Below are 7,632 nucleotides of genomic sequence, written 5' to 3'. Positions count from 1 at the left end.
ATGGAAACAGTTAGAGCCTAGAATCCAAAAAGTAATAGAATGCCGAGTTACCACAACCCAAACAGAACTAGTCCAAGGGACATCATAATAAAATTGTCAAAAATCAATGACAAGAAAGAATCCTTAAGGCAACTAGAGAAAAGAAGAAAAAAAAAACATATAAAGAGGGACCAGAAGATGGAGATGGAGTAGGCTGACGTTACAACTCCCACTTCCCGAAACCAAAGTGGATTACAACTTAACTTGGAAACAATCATCTTGAAAAACCAACTTTAGACTAAGCTAAGAGGAATCTATAACCAAGGATTACCGAAGAAACCACACTGAGACTGGTAGGAAGGGCAGAGACACAGAAAGGGCTGCCCAATTCCCAGAAGCAAGAGGCGGCCCGGAGGGTCTCTCATGGTAGGGTGGATTGCCTAGAGTTGTGGGTCCTCAGCCACAGGACTGGAGCCCCAGCCTAGATCCTCAGAGACTAGAGGATGTATATGGACAGTATTTAGCTGAAAGAAGGGACAGGTTGCTGTTTGTGAAAGGGAGAAAAAACTCACAGACCCAGGCTCCATCTTAATGGGACCGTGCAGAAAACCTCATTCACAGCCACTTATTCAGAGCTCTGGGAACAGGGAGCACTGAGAGGACTGGAGTTAAGAGGAGAGTGTAATATTGGAGGCACAGGTAGAGACTTTGGGAGACAGCCAACCTAACCCCTGTACTGAGTCACTCCCCAAATCTAAAGTGGCCATTTTTCCTGGGGGAAGGGACACCAGCAAAGGGAAAAAATTACCCTGCCCACAGGTGGCGCTCTTACTCCAGTCAGAGCAAAGAGTTGCTTAGAAGCAGGGGGCACATGAAGGACACAGATTTTGAGTGCGGAGGTCAGGGCAACACCCCCCCATGCTGCTGAGTACCCTCCAAAGGGTGGCCAGACCCAGGTGTGGCAGTGGTGGTTGCATGCTCATGGAGGCACGGGCAGCAGTTGGGGAGTCAGCCCCCACAGCAGCAGGGGGCAGAGCCAGGTTAGGCACCCACGTGGAGGCCAGCAAGGTCAGAGCCTGGCAAGGTTGCACCTGCAGAGGCCCGCAGGGGCAATGCCCTAGGAGGCAGCCTATGCAGAGGTCAGTGGGGGCAGCCCATGCTGAGGCTCATGAGCCTGTGTGCCAGGTGGTGCTAGTGACTGAGCAACTGAGGAGGTGGTGGAACGGCAGCTGGCAAGCAGACAGACCACACCTTGAGAATACAGAGGCCATACCCACTGGCCAAGACTAGCTAAAGCTAACCTCTGAGTGCAGCTGATATTTACAACAGCACCTGAGCCCAGCAGAGGCAGCCACAAATTCTGGATTGCCTATACCTCCAAGAAGGTTGCTAAGGGCCAGTCATAAGCAGTGACACCCACTGGTCTGCACCAGGTTCTGGTCAGGGAGGCCCAGGGCTGGCACATCCAGCAGCCAGATAAGAACAGCATCAGCTTAGGACCCAACAGCCTTACTTAGAGTGGTATTGTAAGGAAAGGGTCCTAAAAACTGACCCAGCTAAGGCATAGAAAATGCTGACACAAACAGCTAAAAGAGCAATAGCAGCAGACAAGTAGCACACAGTGGATTAGAAACAACAGTTGAGGCCAATCAAAGAAGATCTATAAAAAAACACAACTGGAAGTTGGAGGCAGACAACACCAACCCTATACCCAGCTAGCTACACAAACAGCACATCCAAAGGATCAGTCTATACAGAGACAAAATGGGAAGATAGTGAAATGCAATTCAAATAAATCAAGGAAATCCCCAGAAAAACAACTGAATGAGATGGAAATAACCAAGATACAGGATGAAGGGTTTAAAATAATGATTGTTAAGAAGCTCAAGGATCTTAGAGCAACAATGGGTGGACATTATGAGCTCTTAAATGAAGAGATAGCAAGCATGAAAAAGGACATTAAATCATAAAAAAGAATCAGAAATGACAAATACAATATTAAAAATGAAGACCACACTAGAAGAAATTAAAAGCAGGATGGATGAAGCAGAGGATCGAATCATCGATTTAGAGGACAAGATAAACAAAAGCATGGAAGCAGAATAGAAAAAAAAAAGATCAAAAAGTCTGAGGAAACTCTAAAAGAGCTCTGTGACAACATGAAGATAAATAACATCCACATATTAGGAGTTTCTGAAGGAGATGAGAAAGAACAAAGGATAGAGAACCTGATTGAAGAAATCATGGCTGAAAACTTCCCTAAATTGATGAAGGAAAAATCACAAAAGTTCAAGAAGCACAGGGTGTCCCATTAAAGAGGAATCCAAACAGAACCACACCAAGGCACATCATAATTAAAATACCAAACTTAAGAAATAAAGAAAGAATACTAAAAGCTGCAAGTAAAAAGCAGTCAATCACCAACACAGGAGCCTGCAAAAGAATGGCATCTGAATTTTCAATAGAAACACTTGAGCCCAGAAGGGAATGACAAGAAATATTCAAAATAATGCAAAACAAGAGCCTACAACCAAGACTTCTTTATCCAGCTAGGCTATCATTTATAATAAAATTAAAGGAGAAATAAGAAACTTCCCAGACAAAAAACAAACAAACAAAAAAAAAAACAACAAAAAAACTCAAGGAATTCATCACAACCAAACCACCACTGCAAGAAATGTTAAGGGGTCCATTGTAAACAAAACAAAGGGAAAAAAAATCTAGAAAAAGAGTAATGTCAATTTAAAGAATAAAATGGCGGTCAGCATCTGTGTTAGCAACACGTCGGCATCGGCCACGTTCAATGGAGACGGGAGCAAGATGGCGATTCTGGGCAGGCAGTATGGGCTTATTTTGCCAAAGAAAGCACAGCAGTTGCTCCCTGTTTTGCAAAAACCATCAGTGTTTGGGAATGATTCTGATGATGATGAGGCCTCCGTGAGTGAAAGCCTTCAGAGAGAAGCTGCTAAAAAGCAAGCAATGAAACAGACCAAACTGGAAATCCAGAAGGCCCTTGCTGAAGATTCCACTGTATATGAATATGACAGTATTTATGATGAAATGCAGAAAAAAAAAAAAAAAAAAAGGAAGAAAGTAATCCCAAACTGCTTTTGGGAAAAGACCGGAAACCCAAGTATATTCACAACTTACTAAAAGCAGTTGAGATAAGAAAAAAGGAACAGGAAAAAAGAATGGAAAAGAAAATACAGAGAGAACGAGAAATGGAAAAAGGAGAATTTGATGATAAAGAGGCATTTGTGACATCTGCTTATAAGAAAAAACTGCAAGAGAGAGCCGAAGAGGAGGAAAGAGAAAAGAGGGCTGCTGCACTGGAAGCACGTTTGGATGTAACTAAACAGAAAGATCTCAGTGGATTTTATAGGCATTTGTTAAATCAAGCAGTTGGTGAAGAGGAAGTACCTACATGCAGCTTTCGTGAAGCTAGGTCTGGAATAAAGGAAGAGAAATCAAGGGGTTATTCTGATGAAGTAAGTTCAGAGAACAGACTACCACATGAGAAATGCATTCTCCAGACTGTTGTGAAAGAAGAGGAAAATCCAGATGCAGACAGTGACATTGACGCTGACAGCAGTGAAGATGATGAAATGGAAGAAAATAAAGTGAACTGCAGAAGGGAAAACATACAGACCTCTGAGAATCACTCCAGGCATCACAGGAATCGAGCCCACTCACGGTCATCTAGTGAAGAAAGAGAACAAAAAACCCACACAAGAAGTTCCAAGTCCAGAGGACATGAGAAAAGGGAAGATCAACACCAAGACCGACAACGCAGGGACCAGGAGAATTATTACACTGACCGTGATTACCGAAAAGAAAAGGATTCCCATAGGCACAGAGAAATCAGTCATAGAGATTCCCACTGGAAGAGGCATGAGCAAAAAGATAAACTGAGGGGAAGAGATCAAAGAGAAAGAAATGACAGAGAATGGAAAAGGGAGAAAAACAGAGAGAAGTATCCCACAATAGATACAAAAAGATAGACAACAAAATGATCATAACCGACACAGTGAGTAAGGAGCAGAGAAGGAAGAGAAAAGCAAAGAAAAGGAAGAACATATGAAAACAAGGAAAGAAAGATATGAAAACAGAGATAGAGAGAAACAAGAAGTAAGTGTTCATTCTTCAGAAAGAAAGCAAGACAGAAAGGAAAGCAGCCCAGATTCTGGGGCAAAGGATAGGTTTCTTGACCAGGAAAGATCCGACAAAATGAGAACCATGGAAAAGGACAAAGAAAAAAACTCAGATAAACTCAATAGCTCTGAAACATCACTAGGTGCAAAACAGAGAATCACAGATGAATGTCAAGAGACGGGCAAAGAAGAGAGACCACATGAGGCAGTGAACAAGTTTGCAAAACGGAGCAATGAAGAAACTGTGATGTCAGCTAGAGACAGGTACTTAACCAGGCAGATGGCACGTGTTAATGCAAAGACATATATTGAGAAACAAGAAGATTGACTTCCTGGAACATGCTGTGTGAGCACATAAAGGACTGTGTTAACAGCGGTGAAATGTATTTTCGATATTTATTTTTGGTTTGGAGTTAAGTCAAAAGTCAGTCCTTTTATCTTGAATGTTTGCTAAATATTTAATGTATATATAATATTTTTACTTATCAGTACCACAATTTTGGTTGTATTCCAGCAACCTAAAGAGTGTGCTAATTCCTGGTAGGTACCTCATGAGACAAATTAGCTCCACTTACAGCCATTACAAAATAATTTAAACAATTCTAATACTGGTTTTGTTACAGGAACTGTTGGTGCAGTACATAACCTGTTTCAGATAAAATTAAGTAGATCTGAACATCAAGAGTATTGTTATCCATTATGTTTTGAAATTTGTATTAAAGTGTAAAATATAGAAAAATATACATCTTGTCTAACTTTTTAGTTCAAGCATACTTGGCTTAAATGAAAATAAAAATAGTTGTATATTTATACTTTTAATTCATGCTCTTATTTTTAAAATAATGCTATTTATGCCACTTTTCCTATTTCATTAAAAATCACTTAAAAAAAAGAATAAAATGGCAATAAACAACTACATATCAATAAGAACCTTAAATGTAAATGGATTAAATGCTCCAATCAAAAGACATAAGGTAGCTGCATGGATAAGAAAACAGGACCAGTACATGCGTTCTTTACAAGAGACCTACCTCAAAACAAAAAATACACAAAGACTGAAAGTGGAGGGATGGAAAAAAATATTTCATGCAAATGGAAATGAAAGAAGAGCTGGGGTACTAACACTTATATCGGACAAAATAGACTATAAAACAAAGACTATATATAGTAAGGGATAAAGAAGGTCACCACATAATGATAAAGAGAGCAATCCAACAGGAAGATATAACCATTATAAATATCTATGTTCCTAATATAGGAGCACCTAAATATATAAAGCAGAGTTTGATGGACATAAAGGGCGAGATCAACAGCAGTACTCTAATAGTAGGGGATTTTAATACCCCACTAACATAAATGGATAGATCCTCAAGAAAGAAAATAAAGAGAGAAAAAGCAGCCTTAAAGGACACATTAGATCAACTGAATTTAATAGATATCTTCAGAACATTTCATCCTAAAGTAGCAGAATATACATTTTTTGCAAGTGCTCATGGTACATTCTCTAGGATAGACCACATTAGGACACAAAATGAGTCTCAATAAATTTAAGAAGATTGAAATCATATCAAGCATCTTCTCTGATCACAATGGCATGAAACTAAAAATCAACTACAATACAAAAACTGAAAAACATTCAAACACTTGGAAAATAAATAGGATGTTATTAAATAACAAATGAATTAACAATGAGATCAAGATAGAAATAAAAAAAATTCCTTGAAACAACTGAAAATGAACACACAACTCAAAATTTATGGGACACAGCAAAATTATTCCTGAGTGGGAAGTTCATAGCACTACAGGCATACCTTAAGAAGCAAGAAAAAGCTCAAATAAATGACTTAACGAGGCATTTAAAAGACCTAGAAAAAGAACAGCAAGTAAAGCTCAGAGGAAGTAGAAGGAAGGAAATAATAAAGATCAGAGCAGAAATAAATGACAGAGAGACTAAAGAAAAATACAGATCAATAAAACCAAGAGTTTGATCTTTGAAAAGCTAAATAAGATTGATGAACTTTTAACCAGACTCACCAAGAAAAAAAGTGAGAGGACTCAAATAAAATTAGAAATGAGAGTGGAGAAGTAACAAATGACACAACAGAAATGCAAAGGATTGTAAGAAAATACTATGAAGAACTGTATGCCAAAAAATTGGACAACCTAGGTGAAATGGATAAATTCCTTGAAACATATAATCTTTCAAAAATCAATCTGGAAGAATAAGAAAACCTAAACAGAGCAATTATAACAAATGAGATTGAAACAGTTATCAAAAAAACTCCAAACCACCAAAAGTCCTGGACCAGACGGCTTCACTAGTGAATTTTTTGTTCCTTTTTTTTTTTTTTTTTTTGTATTTTTCTGAAGTTAGAAGCAGGGAGGGAAACCCGCATGTGCCCAACTGGTATCCATCCGGCAAGCCCACACGAGGGCAATGCTCGGACCCTCTGGGGCATTGCTCCGTTGCAGTTGGAGTCATTCTAGCACCTGAGTCGGAGGCCATGGAGCCATCCTCAGCTCCTGGGCCAACTTTGCTCTAGTAGTGCCTTGGCTACAGAGGGGGAAGAGAGAGAGATAGAGAGAAAGGAGAGGAGGAAGGATGGAAAAGCAGATGGGCACTTCTCCTGTGTGCCCTGGCTGGGAATTGAACCCAGGACTTACACATACCAGGACAACACTCTTCACAGGCGAATTTTACCAAATGTTCAAAGAAGAATGAATATCTATCCTTCTCAAGCTATTTCAAAATATGCAAGTGGACGTAAGACTTCCAAACTCTTTTTATAATGGAAGCATAATCCCCATTCCAAAACCAGGTAAAGACACTACAAAGAAAGAAAACTATAGGCCAATATCCACAATGAACCTAGAAGCTAAAATTCTTAACAAAATATTAGCAAACCGTAACAAGCAATACATGCAAAAAAATCATACATCATGATCAAGTGGTTTTTATTCCGGGGAGACAAGGCTGGTACAATATTCACAAATCAATTAATGTGATTCATCACATAAACAAAAGGAAGGATAAAAATCACATGATAATATCATGAGATGCAGAAAAATCATTTGAAAAAATCAGGTACCCATTTATGATAAAAACTCTCAGCCAAGTGGGAATACAGGGAACATAACTGAACATGATAAAGGCCATCTATGACAAACCCACAGCCAGCATATTACTCAATGGGCAAAAATTAAAAGCAAATCCCCTTAAGATCAGGAACAAAGCAGGGTGTCCCCTTTCACCACTCTTATTCAACATAGTTCTGGAAATTCTAGCCACAGTAATCAGACAAGAAGATGAAATGAAAGGCATAAAAATTTAAAAAGAAGAAGTAAAACTATCATTATTTGCTGATGACATGATATTGTACATAGAAAACTGTACTGTCTCAGTCAAAAAACTGCAAGACCTAATAAACAAATTCCACAAGGTGGCAGGATATAAAATTAATATTCAGAAATCAGTGGCATTTTATACACTGGCAATAAACTG

At 39.1% G+C, this 7,632-nt stretch overlaps 1 pseudogene; it reads left to right on the top strand.

Annotated features, from left to right (window-relative positions):
• Nucleotides 1-2,778: 2,778 nt before the first annotated feature.
• On the top strand, nt 2,779-4,682 carry LOC136385454 (nuclear speckle splicing regulatory protein 1 pseudogene; annotated as a pseudogene).
• The last annotated feature ends 2,950 nt before the right edge of the window (nt 4,683-7,632 follow it).

This window comes from Saccopteryx leptura, chromosome X (genome assembly GCF_036850995.1).
Source record: "Saccopteryx leptura isolate mSacLep1 chromosome X, mSacLep1_pri_phased_curated, whole genome shotgun sequence".
NCBI classification, from domain to species: domain Eukaryota; kingdom Metazoa; phylum Chordata; class Mammalia; order Chiroptera; family Emballonuridae; genus Saccopteryx; species Saccopteryx leptura.
This window is presented reverse-complemented; position numbering and strand designations above follow the sequence as displayed.